This window comes from Myotis davidii, unplaced genomic scaffold (genome assembly GCF_000327345.1).
Source record: "Myotis davidii unplaced genomic scaffold, ASM32734v1 scaffold699, whole genome shotgun sequence".
NCBI lineage: Eukaryota > Metazoa > Chordata > Mammalia > Chiroptera > Vespertilionidae > Myotis > Myotis davidii.
In genome coordinates, this window is record NW_006291007.1 from 2,662,179 (window position 1) to 2,674,762 (window position 12,584).

Here is a 12,584-nt window from a genome sequence, read left to right on the forward strand (position 1 = left end):
CGGCTTAACCGAAATATCTGTGGGGTGGGGACAGAAGAGGTGGGGTTGGGGGCACCTACTGAGAATGGAGGAGATTCAGGAAGTGAAATAGGGAGAGAAAACACCCAGCAAGCTCCAGGGTCACCTGAGGGGAGAGGGGAGGGGAGGCTTGAACCCCCTGCAGGCGTGTTTGCAAACTGGCCAGCTCACGGGGTCTGAGGAAGGGAACTGAGGCTCTTTCTGTGTTAAGACACAGTGCCAGTTCCTGCCCAGGGGGCACTCGGCCAGCCCAACACTGTGGCCCTCGACCTACCTGGCCCCAAGGCCGCCCTTTCTCGCGCCCTGCACGTGCAGCTGGGCCCTTCTGAACCTTCACCCGCACAAACCCAGGAGACTCCAGTCCATGCAGGAATAGCTGGATGCCCAATCCCACACCGAACAATGGTCAAAACACATGCAAGGCAATGCATCGGCCCAACGAATGCGTTTTAACAATCAGCAAGTCTCAATGGGACCCCTGGAAGCCCTTCCCATCCCTCAGCGGCCAGGTAGGTGAGGGGTGGGTTGCCAGCCACTGCCCGATGCCCACTGCAAGAGCAATAAGGATTTTTAGGGGCATTATGACTTGAGTCAGAAAACACAGCTGCCCCTGAAAGTCCCTTATTTTTCTTGCTGTCCTTGACAACTCCAGGTGAGTCCGCAGTCGACCGGCTGGCAGGTGCGTGAAGACGGTGTCCCCTCACTTGACCCTGGCCCACCTCCCACCGCGCAGGGGGCACTCTGCTGGGCAGGGGGCCGCGGGTCTCCACAGTGGCACAATTTTCCCCAATGCTTGGTCTGGCCAGTGGCTGGCCTCACTGCCCCAGGGCACGCCCAGGAAGGACTAGTCTTCACTCCACCCAGACAAGTCAGAACCCGGTGCCTTCTGCCCACAGGCAGCCGTGGCCTAGAGTCTTGGCGGACTTGCAAGTGGACAGGGCAGCCCAAGAACCAGAGGATGCGGGGCGACCAGGAGAAGGGTTGTCAGGCCCCGTCTTCCCCTGCAGAGACCCACCTCCTAAGTGACAGTCCCAGGCCTGACGCTGACGCACAACCAGAAGAGCCGGCGTTAACTTCCGCAGGCGCCAGGCCTGGTTCAGGTAGGAGAGAACCCTGGGACGTGCCCCGGAGACCAACCCCAGCCAGACACCAGGCGCTCCTCTTCCTAAACCCTCTTCAAACAAGAGCTTAAAGACACAAGATTCTGAGAGGGACCGGCCCTGGCTCAGCTTCCCTCCAGCAGCTGCGGCCTCAGTTTCCCTGTCTGTAAAATGGGTCCAGGAGGCCTCTACTGTCTCTCCCATTTCAAAGAAAAAGCATAAGAGGAAGTGAGAGCATTTCAGCTCTGTCACATCCACTGTTCCTGAAAAGCTTACAGTCACAGACCCTCTGTCCCCGGTGAGAGGCAAGAGGCTGCAAAACTGGGAAACAGCACAGCCCTCCCTCTGCAGAAGGCAACAGCTTCCCAGGGGCCGGAGCCGGGAGTCAGACATTCCCCCTCCTCCACCAAAACAGCCTATGCTGAGCCAAGACTTCCGTGTGTCCCCACGGTTTCCAGGTTCAAATCAATGAGCTGGGAGGCGCAGGCTGGAAGACACTGGGGTACGGTGAGGGGATGGTCAGAGTGGCCAACAAGACAGGGAAGGGGCTGTGACCGACTGTGCTGCTTACGAGAGGCTGAAGGGGCTTCCGGAATCCACGCCTGATCTAGGGTCCTCCTCTAAGCCGTGCTCCCCTCTGTCCCCAGGTCCTCCGGGCAGTGGAAGCTCAATTCCCAGCATCAGGGCCCCCGACAGGAGGCCAGTCCACAGACCCCAGGACACTGACGCCTCTGAACTCCACCACAAGGAACACAACCACTCAGGTAACAGGTCCCCTGAAGCCAGGCCATCTACCCAGAGCCCGGGTTGGGCTGGAAACTGCCCAGCTGACCACCAGGAGCCTCCCCAACCACACTGGCTCCATACCCTTGGGGCCTGCTCATCGGTCCAGCTGTGTGGCAGGACCCGAGGCCACTCAGAACATGGCTGACCCCACTATAGTGAAAAGCACAATCCCCAAAGGACAGACCTGGCCTCTATCTGCTTATCAGCCTTCTCTCTGCCTTCACCCCTGTAAGTAGGACTAGATCAGCCCAGGTTGCAGGGGGATGTGAGAATTAAAGGAAAGAAGGATTCAAAGCTCTTAGCGGGCTCCTTAATGAGAGCAGATTCCCTCTCCCAGCATCTTCCCCTTCCCCATCAGACCCAAGGACTGGGCAGGGCTCTGGCCATGGAGAATTCTTCCCCCTGGCTGCTCCCTGAGCTCTGCCCTGCACCTTCACTTCACATCCCAGGTCCTGTCGTGTTCAGACTGCAAGGAAACACGCTGGGAACCCCAGCCACGGCCTCAGCCCTCTCAAAACGACATCACGGCAACTGTCACCTCACCCAAAGGTTCCTGCCCTAACCAAGGTCACGGCGATACACGCCACCAGCAAACCCCAAGCTGTCCACACACACTAGGATCTGAGCCATTCAGCAGCAACACCCCGTCATGCTTTGCCTACTCCATAGCCCTGGGTCTGCACAGCCTCTGTGTGAGCTGGTGCCCTGGCCCCGACGCAGTGGGATGGAGTCAGAGGGTGAGACCCGGTTCACCACGTACCAGCCACAGAACCCTGGGCAAGCTGCCCCACCCCTCTGGGCTTCAGTCTGGTCCTTTCTGCGATCAGTGGGGTTGTTGGAGGATTAAATGAGTCCATTCCCATCAGAGGCTGAGAGCGTGCCTGGTACGAAGCATTTGATTGGGTAAGCTATCATGACCATCGCCTGCTTTGTTCTTTAAGATTTACTCACCTCTTCTGGGTGCTTTTCTGGGCCCCTTCCGCCCCCCACCCCACCCCCATCATCACACTGCTTTCCCTATCAGCCCGCAGGCAGCATGGTCCTGGGACCACCTGTATCACACACACTTATTAACAATGCCGATTCTGGAGCCCGGGGTTGGCTGGGGGCTAGGGAGGCTGCAGTCCTAACAGGTTCCTCAAGCGGTCCTCAGAGACACCCGAGTTTGAGAACCACTGCTCCGGGCCACCGTATGGCCGTGGTACAGGCAGGGTCTGGCCTAGGTGCTCAGTAACAAGGTGAGGTCAGGAGGCTGTCCCAGGCTATGGTCAGAGGCTCTCCCGTCCCCATGTCGTGCTGAGCGGATAAAGGGGACCCACCTGGGCTTGGCTCTGACAGAGTTAACCCATCACCAACACACCAGTCCGCAGTCCAGCTCCTCGGGTCTTCCCTGAGCCCTTAGCTCTGCCCGGCTTCTGCCAGGCACATCGATGAGCAAGGAGCTGCCCCCTTCCGCTGGGGGCCGAAAAGCTCTTGGGATTTCCAGGGGCAGCTGCAGAGTGAGCAGGCTCCACTCGGAACACAGGTCAGATACCACCCTTATTGGGAACTTGCTCTAGAAAGGAAACTATGAGCCATTCCCACCCTGCCTGGGGAGGGAGGGAGGTGGTCGGGCAGAGGGCAGTAGTCCCAGCATAACTTGGGGAATCCCTCCGACAGAGAAGCCGCTGGGCACATACAAGGCCTGCGGCTGGGGCTGGCTGTGAGGGTCTGGCCCCAGGGCCTGAAGAGCCAGGTCCGCTTCCAGTTAGGGGCCAACGTCCCTGGCACAGAGAGCTGGGCGGGGCTGGGCAGAGGGATGCTGGCACTCCCAGCACTCAGCCTAGGGGCCAGGGGTCTGCAGGGTCCCGCCCTAGGCCAGCCCACCATGGAGGTGGGAGCTAGAGGGCTCGGCTGAAGCGGAAAGCTTTCTTGGACTCGCTGCCAATCAGACCAGGGGTGAACAAAGCCTGGAGACCTGAATCTCATCCATCAGAGCCCCTGAATTTACAATAAACAATCTCTCCACCAGAAATTCTTTGGCTAAGAACACCTTAAACCCTCACTCTCTAGCCCTGCTGGCCGGGTGCTGGCGGCCAGTATTCCTGGGGGTTGGCTCAGCCCCCAAAAGTCATCCGTGGGTGGGGGTCTGAGTGCCCCTCAGCAAGGCTGGATCGGCGCCCGAATGCATCTGTCCACACGAACGCACACCCCCGCTGCCGAGGCCAGCGCCTTCCCTGGCCCACATTTCCAGACTGTCCAGGAGCCTGAGCCCGGGGGGAGCGCTCAGGCTGCAACATCTACCTCCACTGAGGGGGCCGGGGGAGGCAGACAGGCATGCAGACAGCAGGACTGACATATGGGGAAGAAAAGAGTCTATTGTTAAGGACACATTTACCCTTCTCCCAAGGAGTCAGCAAACTGTGGACCCAAACCAGGCCCTCCGCCCGTTTTTATAAAGTTTTATTAAAACACACGGGTACTCATTGATGTATTATCTATGGCTGCTTTCACGCCACAACAGCAGAGCAGACGAGTTGCAACAGAGATCCCGCGGGCCTCAAAGCCTAAACTATTTAAAGTTTGGCCCTTAACGAATCCTGTTTGCTGACCCCCTGTCTGACCCGTACAGCATTCACCTAGCATGCGGTGGGCACTGAGATGAGTGAGACGGAGTTCAAGGCCTGGTGGGGGCAGGGCTCCCAGGGCCACCGCTCAGCTGGCCCCTCATTCAGCCACAGGCTGCTCCCACAGCGGCAGGAGCAAAGCCCCGGCCAGCTGCAGGTCTGCCCCCAGCTCTGGCACAGAGCTGCTGCCGTCTTCATTACGTCGATGCTCCTGCAACAGGGCTGCTCTCTGTCACCCCTAACCTTCCAGAATCTTCCAGGTTTTAGAAAGCAGTGTGGTACACACACCACACATTATACAACACGCACCCATAATCAAATGCATTCCTGTCTGCAGCGAAACCCATGGATATTCACACTCGCCGAGATAAATACAGACTATACTGCGCGGAGTCTCAAGTCAGTCCGGGTCAGGTTTCCCCACAAAATTCGTTTCCAAATGACCTTTGGTTTTCATAGTTTCTTGGAGTTCAGAGTTTCGGAGGAAGGACTGTGGGTCAGTCCTGCAGTTACAAGTGTGAACGCCGGGTCTGGACTCTGTTCCTTGGTCCCGGCTGGACATCCCCACCCCTGCAGACAGCCACCCCCCCTCCCCCCCAAAACACACACACACACACACACACACACAGGCACACAAAATACCAACGGGATGAACTCACGTCCCCAGAATTTCTTCTCCAAAGAACAGCTACTACCATTCTTACTGAAAAAATGTAGCAAGTCATCTATCTGCCTGCTCCAGTCAGGGGCAGAGAAGAGCCAACATAAGTCATTTTTCCAACTCCATTTACTCGGGACCAGGACAATAAAGACATTCTGGTCACTGCTGCTGCCCCATGGGCAGGCACATCGGTGTGTTGGGGGAGCAGGTGAGTGGGTGGTAGCCAAAACGGAAAACCCTTAATTTTCCTCAGAGCCTCCTTGTGGTCAAAGTTCCATTTGGAAATCTAAAATAATTTATCTCATTGCAAATTTCTGACAGCTAATTAGAAAAATGTACCAATTGTATAATCTGGTTTCATATGTGGTAATTATACTCCTTTGGGTGAAAAAAACAAAAAAATATATTTTATAGACACACGTGTACATACATATATATAATTTAATGGCATGTCTTCCAAAAAGTGTAAAACACCCAGTGGGGTGAGGGCCTGTGCTGGGGGGGCAGGAGCGGGCTGGGAGAGGGCGCGAGGGGAAAAGGAGACATATGTAATACTTTCAACAATAAAGAATTTAAATTTTTAAAAAGTTGGCGGGGGTGGGGGGCGGGAGGAAGAGACATATGTAATGTAATACTTTCAACAATAAAGGTTTCATCTGAAACTAATATATCAAATGTCAATTGTAATGGGAAATATAGAAGTTAAAAAAATCACCTCAAAGTTTAAGATAGCCATACTGAAAAACTACCTTAATACACACCATCCATAGACGAACCACCTCCTATAAAATGCAGCTCTTCTGCACTAAAGGATGATCTCCGAAAAGATATTTCAGGAACGACCCCCATCAGACACCCCGGAATTAAATGGGTTCCCCCCTTTCTAATGCACCGTGTCTTTAGCATTCTGAAATGTCCCACCCTCTGTTTCTTAATAGAGCACTCCTATGAATGACTCCCGGAAATCTCCTCAGTGCCTGAGATTTCTACACCCCAAGATTGGGAAAGAGGTTCTGGACTCCCCTGAGGATCTCTACCAAACCCCGGACCTGGGAAGGTTTTGAGGAGGGATCGGGAAACATTTTTTCGCCTGCCTGACCGGACAGTGTCTCGTGGGGGTAAGTGAAGAGGGGATGGCTGTGTGGGGAGGGGACCTGCATTCCGCCCGATGCCAAACGCCTGGGAGGTGTGTCTGGTGAGTGTGGGGAGGGACTAGGTGAACCCTCCCAACCAGGGGAAGCGGCCGAGGCCTCCAGCACTGCCTTTGGTGGGGTTGCCTGCCGGGATAGGCAACGAACGGCCACCTGCAGTCCTGCCACCACGGGGGACAAGGACACATGCTGGGAAATCCCAGCTCCTGGTGGAGGACAGGCACCCTCTGCGACACGCGTGCTACCCACCGGCCTGAGCTCACGGGGCCGGGCAGGGCTACACTGACCCTGGCCCGCGAATCAGTTTCACTTTTTGGTTTGTATCCTGGGTCACTTCTCACCCTGATGGAAGACAACGTCCTTTAAACGCCAAGAGAGAAAATCCTCCAAAACGTTTCTTGTTTTTTTGTGTGTTTTTTTCCCAAGGACACTGTTTTCCTCTGAAGCCTGGGACAGGCTTTGGTGAAAACCCTAACGACGTAGCCTCAGTCCCCGGGGCCGCTCGGTCTAATACGATTACACATCCAAATGCAGTCAACGGGGCAAAGTGGTGCTATTTTTCTGGGAAAAACCAACATCATAAAAGGGTCTTTATTGAATCAAGGGCCCGTGAACTCTTCTGTTGCCTAATGATGGCTCCCCAGTGAAGGAGGCAGGACTCCACACGGCTCCCCCGCCAAAGGGCAATGGATATTTGTCACGACTTGTTTAATTACAGCAAAACCCACCGAAAGGGCGACAGGGAGGATGCCAGCGTCTTCACAGGGTGGCAGCAGCCTCCTCCCCCACTCGGGCTCTGGAAATGGGGGGTGCTGGTTTGGGGGCCGACTTCTATTTTAAGGAGCAGGCCCCAGATCCATCCCTACCCCTTACATTCAAAGTCAGGATCCTGGACCCTGCCCCTGTCCACGCCTAAGGGGTTCCCCAGCACCCCAGCACTGCCCCCTCTGCCCCATCTATACAGAAAAGGCCTATTGTCGAAATGTGATATTTTGCCAGATGGTTTAACACTCAGCCATCGGGCCAAGGTTAGCGTGCGCCCAGACCTGAGTGACAATGAACGCCTGCTATCACCAGACATGGGGAGGGGGAGAGAGAGTCCGGCCAGGGGAGGGCGAACCCTCCACACTAACCAGCTGGGAGCAAATGGTTGACTTTTCCCAGACAGACAGTGGTCAGTCCAGGTGAGTTGGAGACCAACATTTTGCTTATATACAACGTCCTGCTTCCAAGTATCTATTTAATCGCCCTCAAAATTCCAAAAGCAAACACATTTTCTTTTTTAAAAAAAATTTTTTTTTCATGTTCTTAAGCTTAAGACAGCAAGCTCGTGTGGGAAGAAATTCAAGACACTGTTGCCCTGACTCTCGCACTAACCTGTCCCCCCCAGTGACTGCAGGAACCCACCCCTGGAAAAGTAGGCGATGTCTGGGCCAGGCCTGTCTCTAAAGGGGCAGGAATCCCCACTCCCCAGCTTACACAGCAAAGACTTGCTTTCCTTCCAATGTTTTCTCCCCAGACGCGAGGCCAGCAGGCAGGCTTGCCAGGCCCAGGTTGTCCTTCCCTGACCTCACTGGGGTTGCTTCACTGGCCCCACAGGCCCTGGGATGAACTATGGGGTCCCCTGAGAACAGCTACCACCGACTCCCTGCCACCACAGGCCTGGCCAGCATTCCACACAGCATCCTCACAAAGCCCCACAGTGTGGGCATGATGATCACACACGGGGAAACCGAGTCTCAGCCAGGCACATCACCGCCCGAGGTCACCCGGCGAGTCCGCGAGCGCGCCAGGTTTCCCAGCGCAAAGGCAACACCCTTCCCCTGACGCCCGCCTGATGCTGGGAGGCATTTTCTGCCTTCCACCCGGCTCTCCCCTAAGGCCAGGTGCCATGGGCGTAGAAGCTGCAAGGCAGTTTACTTTTTCAGAAGGGGGCGGTGGGGGGAGGCCTACCTTACACCAGTCACGGAGCTAGAGGATTCTTTCTTAAACGTTTGCCCGGGGAGACCAGGATTTATGCCTGTCACCAAGAAGGAGAAGCCAGTGTTTTCCCTCGAACCCCACACACCCCAGGGCAGAAATCCAGCGAGAGGAAGCGAGTTCCATGAGAATGAACCACAAAGTCTTCACAGACGGATCCAAATTTCCCAGCTGCACATCTCCGAATCCTTCCCCCTCCCCTCCCACTCCTCCCAACCACAGCCCCAGGTTCCAACCTCCTCCTGCATGCCCTTCTGCAGCTCCTGGCTCAGAATCGCAGAAGGTCCTACGGGGGTGCACCCTGGATTCAGGCCAATGCCCCAGGGAACAGAGAAGGGGGCTCCCCCGCCCAGCCTGGCAGAGCTGAGATTGCAATCAGGCAATGGCTCTTTCCACATAGCACCTCCCTCCCCAGTTCTCCGGGGCAGCAAACACGAGGGGTCTGGCTACAGGGCGATTTCAAAATTCCCACACTGTGCCAAAGGGAGAAGGAAGGGAGCCGCGCAGTGGGTGAGAAGTCACCTGCTCTGTGTCCGTCTCTGCGTCCTGCCCACTCCCCAGGGCCAGACTAGAGGCTCCAAAGCCCTGAAACGATGATGGTCTATCACCACCTCCCGTTTGAAATCCAAAATGAAAGCATCACGGAAGCCATAAAAAAAAGTATAAGGAAGTCCAACGAAATTCTGATTTCTTTTTTTTCCATGACGATCACTCTTCAGTAGTTTTTGGAACATCAAGTCATTTCCTCCCCCCACCCCTCCATCCCTTCGATTCTGTACCCTGCTTGACTGGTCCCCCTGGAGCGCGTTTAGCTTGCCCACTGGGTCAACGAGTGAGCAAGCCAAGAGCAACTGTGGCAGTTCACCTTTCCTAGGGACCTTGCCTCAACCACCACAGAGGGCTCACAATACTCATCTGCTCCCAGGGCTGGGGTAGGGAGTGGGCAGCGAGAGGCCATCCCTCCCATACCCACGGTTGGAACCCCAACCCAGCCCAGTCCCCGTCCGTGGTTGGTGGACAATAAAAACTAAGAGGCCTGAGACGCAGGCAGGGGAAGGGTTTCCCAGACATTATCCCAGCCTTATGATTACAAAGCCGCTGTTGCCAGTAGGTTAGGTAACTTGCCCAGGGCCACACGCTAGCAAGCCAGAGAGACCCACAAGCCCGGAGTCTCAATCACTCTGCATTCTTCCCAGCCAGCACGTACGCACAGGCAGATTCTAAGAGGAATGAGGACGACCCGTCAAAGGTCTACTGTTGGGGGCCAGGCACTGTGCCTACATTTTTCACCTAAGCCTCACCACAAGTTTCCAAGGTGGGTATCAGAACCCTCGTTCACCAGGGAAGAAATGGGCACAGAGAAGGTACTTGTCAAAGGCCACCCAGCTGGCACACAGCAGTTAGGACGCCAAGCCCGGCACATCTGGACCCAAACTCCACCTTCAGGGCCCTCGCCCTGAGCTGCTTCGAGAAAAACCCTTCAAGGAACCCAAACGGATCCCTTGCTTCAGACAACTCTTTCATAGATACGTCACCGACCAGGAGCGCTATTCTTTTATGTAAAAGAACGGAGGCAGGCCAAATATTTACCGACCCGCGCAGAGAGGAGCACACTGGCCTGGTAGCCAAATCAGCCCCACGCAGCAATGAGGGCCAAGCTGTCACTACCCCCACTGCGGGACAGAATCAAGTCCTGACCAACACAGAGGGTTCCGACAGCTTGGCTTTGGGCACAGAGGCATTGAGGGAGATCTGGGGACGCAGCTCAGAGCGCCCCCTCTTCTCCACTCCCCACCCCCCAGTGCCACCAACAAAACTCTGGCGGGATTTTTAAGTCTCAGAATTTCTGGGTTGCTAAGACAGGGGTGGGTGGAGATGAGAGGGTTGGCTTCTCCCAATACCACCTAGGTCAAGCCAATCCTCCTGGACAAAAATTGATCTTTAATCTTTCATAGGTTGGGATTTTTTTTTCTTTAAAAAAATAAATAAATAAAAGCTACAACAGCTACAAGGGTGAGGTTAATTATTCACCAGGTTGCAATTTACTTAAGAGTTGAGGGAATGCAAGTAGGCAGGACCTGGCCTCCAGCTGAATTTCAGGAGTCCTCCCTGGGTCTGGTTAAAATCCTTCCCTCCCACCAGCTTTCCACCTTGCATCTGGCTGCTTCCTGAAGCTGGCTCCAGGGCAAACAAGTCTGACTTCACAGAGCCGAGGGGTGCCCAGCTTAGAGGAATGGATCGGGGTGGGGGTGGGGGGAGGAAAGAGGCATCTGCTCCAGGAAAACTATGAGAATTCAAAAGGGACAGCAAAATCAAAAAGCTCTCAACTAAAACACAATTCCTAAATATAATGGCTTACGTCCACGCACACAGCAGCTGCAGGAGGGCAGGCCCGCCCGCTGTGTAACTGATTCAATCCCATTTTGCAAAGGAAAAACCCCAAGGAAAAACCCCATTGCTCCCTTCCCCCAACGAAATGAAGCACCACGCCACTCCCTAAAAATCCCTAAAGCCCGGGTCAGCCCCAGAGGATGGGGCACAGCCTGCAGGAAAGCTGCCCGTGGCCTGGACCAAGGCAGGGGTGCTGCCAGGCTCCTCGCGCCTTGTTCCCAGAGACTGGTGTCCCCAGGCCTGTCCTCTCCAGGGGCAGCCACCTCTGCTTGCTCTCCTGTGTCTCACTGTCTCATTGCGGCAGCCGGCAGCCCCGTTCTGCGGGTGTTTTATGACCACGTGCGTTATGCTGGAGATTTCCACTTCATTTACTTTAAGATACTGATCCCCCGGGTCCGGGAGAGGCAGGGGTTCAAAGGGAGAACTTTGTTTTCCCAGCCTGATTCAGTCCTTCGAAGACAGCATTTTTCTTAATTAGGGCAAGGCCTCCACTTTGACGCTCCCCCGGGTCCACCCGTAGACAATTCTGCCTCAACACTGAGAACTGGTCAAGATGCATGTACACGTCAGTACGAGCCAAAGAAATTCTTTTCTCCCATAATCCTGGTGCCTGCACGTTCCACGGATGTGAGCCGTTAGGACAAAACTCACCCAGGGCCAACTGCAGTGAGTAGACCAGGGCCATGCCCTCTCCTGGGCGCACAGACCCAACCCCGCTTCCTTTAGTGGCTCCATAGCCCATAGGGCTCCCCTCCGAACCCCTCAGGTCCAGCGCCCCACATGGCCACCAACATGGGGACAGAGGTGTCAAAGGATTCCTGCAAGGTGTCGTCTACACTAGCCCACAGACGTCAGGGGAGACGGTGGAAAAACCTTCCAGATGGGTCTCTGCACAATTTCGAGAGAGGTGAGCCAGCCTGGCTGAGCTGGTTTTTCCCTCTCCCTCCTGCCTACACCTAGAAACGCCCCCTGTTTTCCAAAGCCAGGAAGAAGGGGAACCAAGGGGCGCTGTTTTGTCAACGTGCCCTCGTTCCGTTCAGGTCACCTCACTGCACGGCTCCCTATGTGTTCCCAAGACCCCCACTGCCCTGACGGCCAAAAGACAATACAAAAGACAAGTTCCACCACCAAGCAGACGCGGGGTCCCAGGGGTGGCTGCGGGCTTTCTTTGAAGGGGGATAGAGAAGTTATTGGGTAGAGTAGCAGCTGTCAACCTTTTTGTCGTCTCATGGCACACGTAACATTATGACTAAAATTCTGCGGCACACCATTAAATATATTGTTTGCCGATCTGACCAAAAAAAAAAAATAGGTATAATTTTTCTTGTGCCAACCGGTTGAAAACGGCTGGGCTAGAGGGTTTAAGAAAGAAATCTCCGCATAAACCTGGAAGAGAACTCAGGGCGGGCCAGCATTATGTGGCATATGCCAGGGAACAAAAGACTAGCCATTAGGAACACACCCACAAAGATGTACCTTTTTTAAAAAAATTATGGTGGGGGACAGGAAGGGACAGGGGCTTCTGGGTCTACAGGGGCTAAACCTCAGAGTCACGTCCCATCTCCCCCGGAGCAACGCCAGAAATCAGGAGGTCCTCCTTATCCCCAAGCTCAAGGTTGCCGCCCTGGAATGCGCAGCGCAGCGGGGTAGGCCCTGGGGGGCGAATGAGCTTGGCGCGTTGGGGAGGAGGGAGCCACCTCTCCGCCCGCGCTCCTGGTCTGCCCCGCGGGGATCTCCCTCCACCCGGAGGGCACGAACCGCACACAGTGACCAACTCAAATTTCCCAGCGCCTTCCCGTTGCTCCTGGGGCGCGCAGGGAGCCCAGGAATCGCCGCACCGAGTCCGAAGCTAGCGCGCCTTGCCAACCCCGCTCCAACGCGGACCCAGGAG

The 12,584-nt window shown here is 55.3% G+C and overlaps 1 long non-coding RNA gene across 1 annotated transcript in view; it reads right to left on the bottom strand.

Moving 5' to 3' along the window:
• LOC102754627 overlaps positions 1-3,483 on the bottom strand; it is an 8,012-nt gene extending 4,529 nt beyond the window's left edge. Inside the window, exon 1 of the long non-coding RNA XR_001513893.1 lies at positions 3,473-3,483. This is a non-coding gene — a long non-coding RNA (uncharacterized LOC102754627). The remainder of the gene's footprint in view (positions 1-3,472) is intronic.
• Between the last annotated feature and the right edge of the window lie 9,101 nt (positions 3,484-12,584).